Source organism: Cydia strobilella, chromosome 25 (assembly GCF_947568885.1).
Source record: "Cydia strobilella chromosome 25, ilCydStro3.1, whole genome shotgun sequence".
In the NCBI taxonomy this organism is placed as follows: Eukaryota; Metazoa; Arthropoda; class Insecta; order Lepidoptera; family Tortricidae; genus Cydia; species Cydia strobilella.
The window spans coordinates 5801536-5814938 of NC_086065.1; positions in this window are offsets into that span (position 1 = coordinate 5801536).

Below are 13403 nucleotides of genomic sequence, written 5' to 3' on the forward strand. Positions count from 1 at the left end.
TTAGACGAAATCAATTTTCTCCAGAAATTACTTCAAAACAAGTGACAATTTCTCTGAAAAACGACTTAATTTCAACGTAATTTTGATACTTAAACAATCTACAACATTTGCTGAAACTATTCTTATACATCAATTTGTATAATTTACCACCATGATTTTTTGATGAATTTTTAAAAACTGCCCCTTCTCTTCATGCATTACCGGTGACGCACGCTCGCGACCTCATTATTAAAAGGCAAGATGAGAAGACGTGCTAATAGAAATCAATACTTGTTATTTAGATATTACGTAACAAAACGTGTATAATTTCAACGACTAAATCTATCAATTTTAAATTTTTGCTCCAAAATCGACTACGGCCTCTTAACCTTGTGTTGATGGGGTTGGCCACTGTCAAAAGTTTGCATAGATGGCGCCATCATAAGTTGCCCTTTTCTCTAGTTTCTCATTCAGGCCGTAATATTCCAAAAAAAAAGAGTTAAGACACATTTCTAGGGGAAGCTATGCTGGCGCCATCTGTAAAACACTTCGACCCGCCAACCCCATTGTATAAATATAACCAGTGATTTTTAATGATCTCAAAATTGAAAAGGAAATTGAGTTGGAGCAAAGACAAGTAGATATAGACTGACAACCTCACACAACGAAAAGAAATTTGAAAAGATGAACTGCATATCTACACCAGGGACGTAACGGATGTGATTTTATCGGAACCGAAAGCGGAATCAAATGTTTTAAATTTAGTTTATCGGAACCAGAGACGGAATCGGAACCGGAATCGGAACCAGAATCGGAGCCCGGACATGCGGATGAGATGTTAAGAGTAGGTATTAAAAATAAAAATTCGGGGCGATGAGAAGTATAAAGTTATAAACTTGATTGTTTTTGATGCCGCTCTAAACTTTGACAACCGATATAACTTCCGATTCAAACATAACGGAATCGGAACCGAAGCGGATGTTGGTATACCAATCGGAAGTTCCGACTTAACGGAACCGGAACTCCGTAACATCCGTGATCAACAAATACTTATTCCGCCTAATATCTTTTATAGATGCGTGTTATACAGAGGTTGATATTCCCATTAAACGATTATACGAGGTGTAACAAAAATAGTGGGAATCCGTTATAGGGCATATTCAGTATCATGTTCTGATTAGGAAAAAGAGTATTGAGGTTGACTGAAGTAGCAAGACAAATACGAACGGTTCCGAGAAAATACGATGGAAAACAATAATGCACTACATCTGTCTGTGGGGCAGGCGGGGGGGGGGGGGGGGGTACTTTTTAGTACTTGTTATAGCGGCAACAGAAATACATCCGTATAAATTTCAACTATCAGCTACGTCAGCGTCTAACTATCTCGGTTCACGAGATACAGCCTGGTGACAGAAGGACGGACAGTGGAGTCTTAGTAATATAGTCCCGTTTTTACCCATTGGGTACGGAACCCTGCCTATAATATGAAGTCAATACCCGTATTATCTAAATTGACTTCAATAATCTCGGTAAGCTACTGACGTGTTTGAAGGGCGCTGTACTAAACTCTGTATTAAAAGATTATGTACAATCAATTTGTTATCTTAGAACTAATAAATCATTAGATATATTATCTTATTTAGAGAACAATTTTTTTATTGCAACAGCAAATTACATTAATTTTATAAACAAAAACAAGAAAAACATAAAGAGAGTTGGTTAAGAGTCCCCGGCAAGCTTGGCCGAATTTCACCTTGCCATACAAACGGAGTTTCCTTCTCATTTTAAAACTACGTGTTCGATTGTAATGAAACTTTGCACATACAATGACATTAGGTATATCTAGTTCTGTATATAAAACAAACTAAATAGAGCAAAAACAAGTTTTGTATGAAAAACCTAAATTCGCTGTATTTTTTTAACTATGGTATCTGAAGCTACATAAACTAATTACAGACATAGATATACCTATTGTAAGTACAAAGTTTAAGAGTAATCTAGCTAGTCGTTTTAAGATGAGAGCGGAACTACGTATGTATGGAGTACCGAGCTTGCCGGGAACTCTTAATGGTGGAGTTCTGGGGTAGGGCCGCCCCGTCGTCAAAGCCCAGGTTTTTTTTTGTCGTGTCCAGAGCTCGGAATTCTCGTAGCATTTTTGAACTGCCATAGGGACTTCTCGTTTGTCGACTTCCGTTTATAATAATCATATTAATCGTTATCATATTTTACATATTGTATTCTATATTGAACACCACGCTGCGCTCTAAAACCCAAATAATAGATGTAGCTCGGAAAGCGGACAAGTTAAAGTGGGACTGGGCTGGTCATGTCTGCCGCATGCCGAATGACATGTGGGCCAAAATAACCTCAGAGTGGGTGCCCCATGAGTCAAACCGGGGATCCGGCAGACCTCGTCGGCGATGGCGGGATAACTTGGACTCCTTTTTGAGCGACTGGCCAGATGTAGCTCAAAACCGGGAGGAGTGGAAGAAGAGGGGGGAGGCCTTTGCCCAGCAGTGGGACACAATAGGCTCGTAATAATAATAATTCTGTATTTATCGATATACATATGTATAATCGGAAGTCGATAAACGGGAAGTACCTAGGACAGCTCAAAAATGCTACGAGAATACCGGGCTCTGGTCGTGTCCCACGGATGCACATATGTGGCTCTGATTATCGAAATGATTAGATAGATTATTTGGTGTGGCGAGTCGAGCGGATACGGATGTTTGACATAATTATTGAGTCATAATGTGATAATGATTGTCAGATTATCATTTGTCATAATTCTGAATCCGTTAACTTTTTAGGATTTTCTTAACCCTTAAATGCATGATTTTTTCTTTTTGCCTGGAATTAATATATGTCTTACATAATTGTTTACTGATTCTAGGAAAAATTAAAATTAAAACATCGATTTTCACTGCTTAACCAGTATTAGAAGTTACATAGGGTAAATAATAATTTATGTAAATTTATACAATTATTGGTAAAAGATATATCAAAAATCTTACTACCATTAGAAATTTATACTATTTGTAATATACCTATAATAAAGATTTTAAATATAAATAATTACAAACCCCGAAAAAACCGCCTAAATTACATACTAAAAATCATCAAATTTTTCCAATTTTCCGCCATTTCGTGTTAAAAGAAATGTATTTTTTTTAAACTTAAATACTGCGCAAATTTGAATAAAACAACGGAAAGCGTATTAATTTACGATCAAAATAATTATACAGGACCAAATAGATTTTACCTAATTATGCATAAAATTATATATTTTTTGTTGTGTACATACATACATCACTATGTATTCAAGGGCTATCCTATAGATAGGTTAGGTTAGGTTTGTTTTATGGCAATCCTGAAAAGTTACGCGTTTCTGAGAAAAACCAAATGGGGCATTTTCTATGAAAAGGGACCTTATCGTCGATGGCACTTACGCCGCACAGCGTCGCGCGGCATTGTATTTATACCGGAGCATCGTTTATAATGGCGTAAGCGCCATCGACAATAAGGTCCCTTTTTATAGGAAATACCACAAATTATGACTAACGATAATGTGGACAAACAATACATTATGACTACGTTTCTCTATTAATTGCTTGCTTTATTTCATGCATGGTATATTTTTTTAATAAAGTCAAAAATCCTATTGTCAAGGCGCCGAGTACGTGTTTGTGCGCGTTGGCCGCTCCGATATATCCGACGGCGATTAGAAGTGCTTGATTAGCTATCGGAATTGCTGTGCTGATTCATTCAGTTACGTGTAACTGATAATTTGTGACGTTCCAATGGTAAAAGTACCTTATGGCGGTTGGCGGTTACGCTACTATTGACGATGCTCCAGTACTAATGCGGTACTACGCGGCGTAAGCGCCGACCGCCATAATCATAATCATAATCATAATCATTTATTTAATTCCAGACAACAATGGTCCACAATAATACAAATTAAAAATTACAATTAAATTAAAATAGGTTATAAATTAAATTAAAACAGGTTATCAATTAAATTAAAATTACATAAATTAAAAAATTACACTAAATTATAAACAATCATTTACTTGCTGGAGCCCGTACATGAACACTTACACAGTGACTCATATACGGGCAATCCAGCCGGTCTGCGATCATGGCCAGGACGCTGTTGCGGCTGTACCCTTACCCTTATAAGGTACCCTTTACCCGTGGAACGTCACATTTGACTTAACTTTGTAAGACGCAAAAGGAAAATATTTACTATAACAATCTGAACCTACGTTTTAATGACGGCGTGAGGTCGTTTAAGGAAACAGGGAAAAATGTCTGGAAAATTTATATATTTCTTATCTTTCATTTGTTTTTAAGATAAAAAACTGTTATTTGCGTTTGTTTTCGCCTATACAATATATGTATAAGTTTTTTGTACTCCAATGAGGGCTATCGTTTTTTTGCTCACCAGTTGGCGCCTCTGTTGATGGTGGTCCAAAAGACTATAGAAAAGCTGTCATTCATTAAAGTGACAAGTGACATTTGTCATTTCGAACTATGGAAAAGACCACCATCTACACTAGCGCCCCTAGCGGCGAATTCATACGCGTTAGCCCTCATTAAGAATTGATTTCTGTATTTTGACATGCATGACATATTTACATTTTTTTTTATTTGTTCTAAAATTAAATATTGATTGTACATAATACGAAGTTGAAATTGTTTTACATGATAAAATATTTTATTACGTAATTTTAATTAGATTTAAGTTTTCCTCGCGAACGCAGGTGCTTATTTTTTTAGAATATAATTTAGACTACTGAAAAACTGTTTTTGTTTAAAAATAAGCCCACAACCCTATCTAATATAACCTTTTCACGAAACCTTGGTAATTTTTAATGAAGTTATATATTCGTTTGAGGTTAATCTATTAAGCACTGTCATTTGTCAAATCTACACACACATATGAAACGTTCACACATGTGCCAACATCATTACCACAAACGAGCCAAAAACCTTACACGCATACACATAAGGGGTCATTCATTAATTACATCACACGTTTAGGGGGTGGGGGGGGGGTCAAGAAAATGTGACATGTTGTGACAAGGGGGAGGGGGCACAAACTTTGTGACGTCACATTAACTTATTAGAATAATTCTGTTTTGGGTTATAAAATTACTAATATCAAAGAGGATATAATAGGACAGAGCGGCACTGTCATAGTAAATTTTGTAACCACAGTAAATTCACTGCCATCTATCGACACACTTTAAAACTAAAATTGAAGATTTATAAAAATACGATAAAATGTATTTTTTTTATACCACGTCGGTGGCAATCAAGCATACGGCCCTTCTGATGGTAAGCAGTGGTGGTGGGTTTAAATATGGATAAATGATTTTTTTTATTTGCATTAATTATTTTATATGATTTTGCCCCATGTTCTTTCACTGGTATGCGTTAAAATTGTTAAATAACAAACGAAACCGTCAACGCCCTCTATACGAGAGTAGGCCAAAGGCAGTGGCGCCATCTGATCGAGAATCAAATTTTCGTGGATTTTCGTGGCACGTTTTTTCCTTAGACTGTATCCATCTATTACGGAGTTATTATATTAGTCTTTGCTAATATTTTGTCAAAAATATATTGATAAAATATTAATAATACTTAATTCGATTTATTTCATTGCAAAAATGTGACGTCACACCAGGGGGGAGGGGTTTGCCAAATGTGACCAAGTGTGACAAGGAGGGGGGAGGGGTCAAAAAACCTCGAAATTCGTGTGACGTAATTAATGGATGAATCCTAAGGTGCAAACAAAATTAGCACAAGCGACCCAATATAAACCTTACACACACATGTCATACACATAATGTGCACACATGTGCCAACATTATTGCCACAAACGAGCCAATATAATCCTTAAACAAATGCACATAACTAGCGACCCGCCCCGGCTTCGCCCGGGTAGTTCAACTAATTTACACAAAACCTTTACAAATTATACATATAAACCTTCCTCTTGAATCACTCTATCTATTTAAAAAAAACCGCATCAAAATCCGTTGCGTAGTTTTAAAGATCTAAGCATAATTATTGGGCTTAGTCGTTTCCTCACGATGTTTTCCTTCACTGAAAAGCGATATCAAATGATATTTCGTACATAAGTTCCGAAAAACTTATTGATGAAACATTTTGAGTGTTAACAAATACTTTATTTTAAATATTCTGAAATGAAACATTTTACGTAGGTACTTACTTGTACAGCCTGAGCGAAAACCTGGGTGCCTAGCCAAGGTGTCAATCGTTCGCAGAGAAACGAAACGAAACGCTATCTGTCTCTAATGTCTATCGCACTAATATGGAAGAGTGATGGAGAGATTGGAGAGCCAATAGCGTTTCGTTTTCTAGGCCCTCTGAACCACTTTAAGGGCGCTTAAACTGTAAGGCCTCATTCGCACGAGCGCTTTTCCGACGCGCGTTAAAAAAGCGTTTGAATCCGCCCGCACGCTAAATTCGATCTAACGGCCAACGCATAAAGCCGAAAATCGAACAACGCTTGATAAAAAGCGCCACCACCATCGTGTTAATAAATACACATGTATCAATTTGTGTCATTCAAACGTTTTTAAACGCGCGTCGAAAAAGCGCTCCTGCTAATGAGGCCTAAAGAATACTTAAAAAGAAAACGTTTTAGTGATATTGAGTGAATTAATTTTGCGGATTGCATATATGTACGTTAAAAAACTTTACTCCAAAATTAGGGATCTATGGTAAAAGTTGGTCGGGTTATCCGTGCACACCGTCATCTATAATATCTTACACAAATTTTACTAAAGTTAGGACGCTAATCACAAAGAATTTCATACAGAACATGTTCCTATCTCTAGCGCACGCGCATAATTATATTCCTGTCCCACTCGCACAGTGTTATTGACCGTCGGCATCATGGTCGGGACAACAATAAAATTACGCGCGTGCAATAGAGATAGGAACAGGCGGGCAGATACAAAAATTCTACGTGCCGAGCTTCCTTACTTTATTAATTTTTAACAAGCAGAAGCGTCTGCGATCGATGCTATTAAGCTTAGAATAAATTTAAAAGTGGAAAAATTACTGCCTTGGGTGAGACTGGAACTCACGGCCTCTGGATCCAGAGGCCGTGAGTTCAAAACTCACCCAAGGCAGTAATTTTTCCACTTTTAAATTCTTCCTTACTTTGTTCTCCTCGAAAATGTAAAGTAATGTAAATAATCTAAATTATTGAAATTTGGACTAGGCGGGGGTAGTCCAAATTTCAATAATTTAGATTATTTACATTACTTTACATTTTCGAGGAGAACAAAGTAAGGAAGAATTTAAAAGTGGAAAAATTACTGCCTTGGGTGAGTTTTGAACTCACGGCCTCTTTTATAAAAAAATATAGAATAAGTAGTTAGATTAATTAGATTTATATAATGAATTCTAAAAATGGGACTACAGGACTATCATGTCAAACCGATATAATCTATTTCTCTCTTTCACACTTCCTGATAAGAAAGAGACGAATGCTTATATCTTAAACCCTGGAGTAAGGTCTCATTCGCACGAGCACTTTTACAACGCGCGTTAAAAAAGCGTTTGAATGACACAAATGGATATACATGTGTATTTATTCACAAGATGGCGGTGGCGCTTTTTATCAAGCGTTGTTGGATTTTCGACTTTAATCGCTGGTCGTTATTTTTTTTTAACGCGTTTTGAAAAAGCGCTCGTGCCTATGAGGCCTAAAAGAAACATTGTAAATAATCTTTTCTCAAATCCAAAAATAATGTAATCTTTAAAACGCTGTAAAATGAATAAAATACCGGTTTTTAAAAGTTCTAGCAAACGGTCTAAGTAGATAAGCCAATTTTTGTATGACACTACAACTGTATGAAACATACTTTTCGCTTAGCAACTGTATGAACTTTTTATTAAATGTGTGCAAAAAGCTTTCGAGTTTTGGTCACAACTTACAAAAAAAAAAATTGTTACCTTGTAAGGCCCAATGTGCAATACAAGGTACACTCCGTTGAAATTTAATTAAAACCTTTACGCAATCCAAATAAAGTAGCTTTTCTTTTGTCTCATTCCTTTCTCGGACAAGCGAAATTAATCCCAATTTATCATTAACAAACCGGACAAGTGCGAGTCGGACTCGCCCACTGAGGGTTCCGTACAAATTGAATTTTTAGTATTTGTTATAGCGGCAACAGAAATACAGCATCTGTGAAAATTTCAACTGACAGACAGACAGCCGGACAGTGGAGTCTTAGTAATAGGGTCCCGTTATTACCCTTTGGGTACGGAACCCTAAAAAGATTCAAATTTAAAACAGGAAAATTTTGTTTGGTGGCCCCTACGAGGATAAAATAAAAAACAAGTTGCAACAATTTTGATAGTTAAGTACACTCAGTGCAAGTGTTATTTTAAACGTCAAACATCCATGAAATTATGACGTATAAATAACACTTGCGCTGCGTCATCATCATCATCATGTCAGCCGATAGACGTCCACTGCTGGACATAGGCCTCCCCCAAGGCTCGCCACTCCGACCGATCCTGTGCCGCTCGCAACCACCGAATTCCCGCGACTTTCACCAGGTCGTCGCTCCATCTCGTTGGAGGCCTACCGGCAGTTCATCGTCGGTTATGGTAGCCGGGCCTCTGCCGGTGATTCACTGTAGCACTCCCTGCCCCGCCATTACCCTGGCCGCTACCGGAGCCAGGAATAGCGGGGCTGCCGGGGACTAGGGGTCTGGGTTTTATTTGTGTCTGCATTTTTTTTTTGTTTTTATCCCTTGGGGGGGATTGCCTTAGTCGCCACGCTTGGCAGGCGGGTTGGCGACCGCAGTTTGATAGAGGTAGTTCTCGGAGGACGCTGCTTCCCATCCACCGGATTTCCTTAAGTCGCCTCTTACGACACCCACGGAAAGAGAGGGGGGGGTGGTGCTATTCTTACCCGGCACCACACGGGCAACGTACGTGCGCTGCGTATGCTCAAAATCGTTGCATTCTTTTCTTGGTCTAACTCTATATAATTATACGTACAGTTGTAGAGTCCATAATCGGTGACTAGTGTAAGATAGCCGATCAATTGTTCATAACCGAATGTTTACCCATTAAAAATATGAGAACTGAATGTTGTTTTTATTTTTTATATCGCTAAGACGCCTAAAGTAAGGTACCTACTCGACACATTTAATATATCCCCAACACAACACCACTCATAACATAACCATAGATTAGATTAGTCATTAGATTAGATATTTATTCTCATAATATGAAATTAAATTATAAATTATGCTAGACTAATCTACATGAATTTATATTATGATCGTCATTAACCCTTTCGACGCCGTGTCAAACACAAAAACTGTCACTCGGACGCCACGTCACCGAAGTGGCAAAACTGAAATTGGACTTTATGCACATGCACGTAGGTCTATGTTGCTCTGTGGTCTGTGACGGATTATTCCGTCTTAGGCGTTGGACCTTGCGGTGCCGATATATCGGTCATTGGCGTCCAACAGGTTAATATTTACATTATTATATAAATTAATAGATACAATCAAGCAGATGGCAGTAAATTTACTGTTTTAGACTAACTAAATTTACTGTCCTCAACTGCTTTGGACTTCTCTCTCGTCATGTTGGGCATGCAGGTAAGTTTAGTACCTAATTCTGTGGTACCTATGTGGCTACCACCAGTTTGGCGCTGACATAAACGGTATCGAGAACGTTATTTTATATGCATCTCGCTCGTACTGAGATGAGTGCGACCGAGATGTATAGAAAATAAATTACGTAGACGTTAGCGTATAAGTACCGGGTGTTTCCTGTAACAGGAGCATTAAATTAAGCTGTAGGCTGTACTCCTCAAACTGACCAACATTTGTTCAGCAATTTTTAAAAATAACTTGTTTTGATTTTCATTACACCTTAAAGTTTATAAGACGCAATGTATTGCTGATGGCCGGTGGGGCCGGAAGGTTCTGGAGTGGCGTCCGCGTACCGGAAGACGAACTTGCCGGTAGGCCTCCAACGAGATGGAGCGACGACCTGGTGAAGGTCGCGGGAATGCGGTGGATGCGAGCGACACAGGATCGGTCGGAGTGGCGAGCCTTGGGGGAGGCCTATGTCCAGCAGTGGACGTCTATCGGCTGACATGATGATGATGATGATGAATGTATTGCAATAGTTATATACGATACAAGTGCGGAAAAGAGGAATTTCGAAACGAGTGGCAATAAATAAAAACACGACCGCAGGAAGTGTTCTAAATCGACACGAGTTGCGAATTACCTATTCGCACGTGTATCGTACAACGTTTTACAGTACATATGGCCCTTTAAACTTTCGACATATGCACGAAAAGTGCTCTTTACGCACTAGTGCGAGAAAGTAGCACCATATGTACTGTAAAATTTGTTATGTTTAAAGGGTGACAAGCAACGTCAAACACACAGATAGCAGCGTACATTGAAAATAATATTTAATTAGTATAAAAACGGTATACCTAATCTAAAAAATTCATAATTTTAAAAATACTGAACAAATGTTGGTCAGTAGGTGTACAGCCTCCAGTTTAATTTATTGCACAGGAAACACCGTGTATATCAGTGTTGACACTGTCAGTGACTCATAGTACGCTTACTATTTTATTTACATAATGACGAAATGAATTTTATCATTAGAAAAAGCCACCTGTCTGGCACGAATTAGATATCCAATCGTATCTTAACGTACTTATTCTAAAAAGACAAACGATAAGCAATTATATTAGACAATCTAAGCTATCAATAATTCGCGTAGACGAATTTGGGTTTACCGTATCAGTAGGCCGAGCACTTGATTGGCGCGACAGTACCTACTTATCTCGCCGCGAGATAGACTACCCGTCTTTTACTGTATGAATTAAAGAGGGACGGATAGTCTAGGTTGGATAACGGCCGGTAGCGAAAAAGCTGGCCCTCACCAGATTACACAGTCGTTCCCAAAATGACGATGGAAGACCTCCCCACGAAGATGGGGCGCGAATGGAAACAGTCTCCGCAGCAGGAATGCGTTCGAGACCCCTCACACCCTCCCAAAAGGGTGTCGAGAAGAAGCAACAAGTTAAAAAGGTAGTCTATGTCGCGGCGAGATACTCTCGCGCCAATCATGTGCTACGCAGCCCGGCTGGGCGATTAATAGAAACATTATATTACCCCGGAAGACCTGATAAAAATAAACGACAAAGCTATCAAGTGGATAAATTTTCTGGATTTAGATTTATGATTTCTCTATATCTGTATAATATAATGCCATACGATTAATTAAATTATAGAAATATTGAGGAAAACGTTGTAAACTTATTTGCGAAAGATTATTTTGATTTCGCTTTAAGGCTGACGCGGTTTAATGTGTTGTTGAGGAATACCTGCCCTAAAATCTGGTCATTAAAATTGTAAAAAATAAAATGTATAAACAATAATTTATGAGACCATTTTTGAAATAAAAAATAAATAAAAAACAATTCATTCAGAGGTACATTTAACAGGTACATTCATCTGTTATTTAAATTATATCTTGAAGTCGCGGATATCAGCGGGTTCAGGCGTAGTCCGGATGCAGATTTTACTCCCCAGCCGGACCCCTTTTAGACGCATAATATCTGGCAAATAGGTAGGTACGTTTGATTTCCGACGTAGTACATAAGGTACCGTAAAATGGCCCTTTTTTTTAATACTACGTCGGTGGCAAACAGGCATATGGCCCGCCTGATGTTAAGCAGTCTCCGTAGCCTATGTAACGCCTGCAACTCCAGAGGAGTTACATGCGCGTTGCCGACCCTAACACTCCTCTCCCTCGAGCTCCCTACTTTGCTCCAGTTTTTGCTCCACATTAAGGAAATTTTGAATATTTATTTAAACTGTTCATTATTATATAAATAGTAATTCAGACGAATTTAATATTAAGAAGAACATCTTATGTATCATATTTTATCGGTAAATCAACTTTATGAAATTTTGTTTTATAGAAAACGAAGCTATGAATAAGGAGCACAAGAACCCATTGTTTGGGGTATTTTTGCTTCTAAATGAAAGGGTTTCGTCTGGCAAAGGGTATGGTGAGTTAAGCCTTATGCAAAACCCTTACAAAACCTCTGTAAGGGATAGCGTGCCGGTCCCTGCCGCCGGCAGGACACCAATATGATTACGCCTGTGCGATAGAGATACGAATAAGCAGGTCAATATACTTACTTACTTCATTGCCCAGTGACCCAAAAAGGATCTTGGCCTCTGTCACAAGAGAGCGCCACTCTACCCTATTCTGCGCCACTTCACGCCAGTTGGGTATTGTGAGGGCGGACAGGTCTTTTAGGGCTTCGTCACTCCAGCGGTATCTGGGACGCCCAGACGGACTTTTTCTGCCCGGGTGCCCCACATACGCTCTTCTCACAGCACGATCCTCTCCCTTCCTCTCCAGGTGACCAAGCCAGCGGAGTCGTGTGGCTTTGATCTCGCCAATTATATTGGGCGCTGCCAGCTCCTCTAGCTCCCTATTTCTCCTACGCCTCCAAGTTCGATCTTCATCTCTGATAGGCCCTTGAATCTTCCGCCAGATTTTCCTCTCCGCGACTATGAGTTTGCTCTTATTTCTGAGTCAGCGTCCAAGCTTCACGCTTATACATCAAAATTGGTCTAATTACAGTATTGTAGACTCGAATCTTGGTCGGTCGGTCGTGGAGTGCTGCCGAGCATCTTAGGGCGTTTTGGATTCGAAGATCTATCTCTTCCTCATCAAGGTTGGTATCAGTTACTGTGCAAGTGCAACCAAGGAACCTTAAATGATCCACACATTTGTAGGTGCATGGTTGCTCCGTCTATTAGGTCTTCTCTTCTCTTTTTGTTCTTGTATTGTACCTTTTCATTTGATAGGTCAATTGATAATAGCAAACATTAGTAAGGTAGGTTAGGACCTACCTTACTAATGTTTGCTAATCTCCAGGCATCATGATGTTATTGCATGGCTGGTGCCCGTCTGACTCATTATGAAATTGCATATATATAAATCTATTAGATTATCTTAATTAAGTTATATCTTGATCACGATTATTCACATTAAGGGACTACACGAGGTTTTCATCCATTTTTGACAAGTTTAGAATCATCTCCAGGGTCCCATTTCCCATGGCTCAATTGGTTAAATGTTGACCTATAACTTTTTCGATTTGTATTCTTTTGGACCCGTTTTATCATTTCGCGATACAACTGTATAATTGTATCTATGTAATTGCCTATTTTGAAAAAAATGCCATACGACTAAATAAATAAATTTGTCGAACGATGTTAGACTAATATTATTAGTCCACGAACTGTCAAATCGTATGGGTTGCCATGACAATACACTAATAATATTAGACAAGACTAATA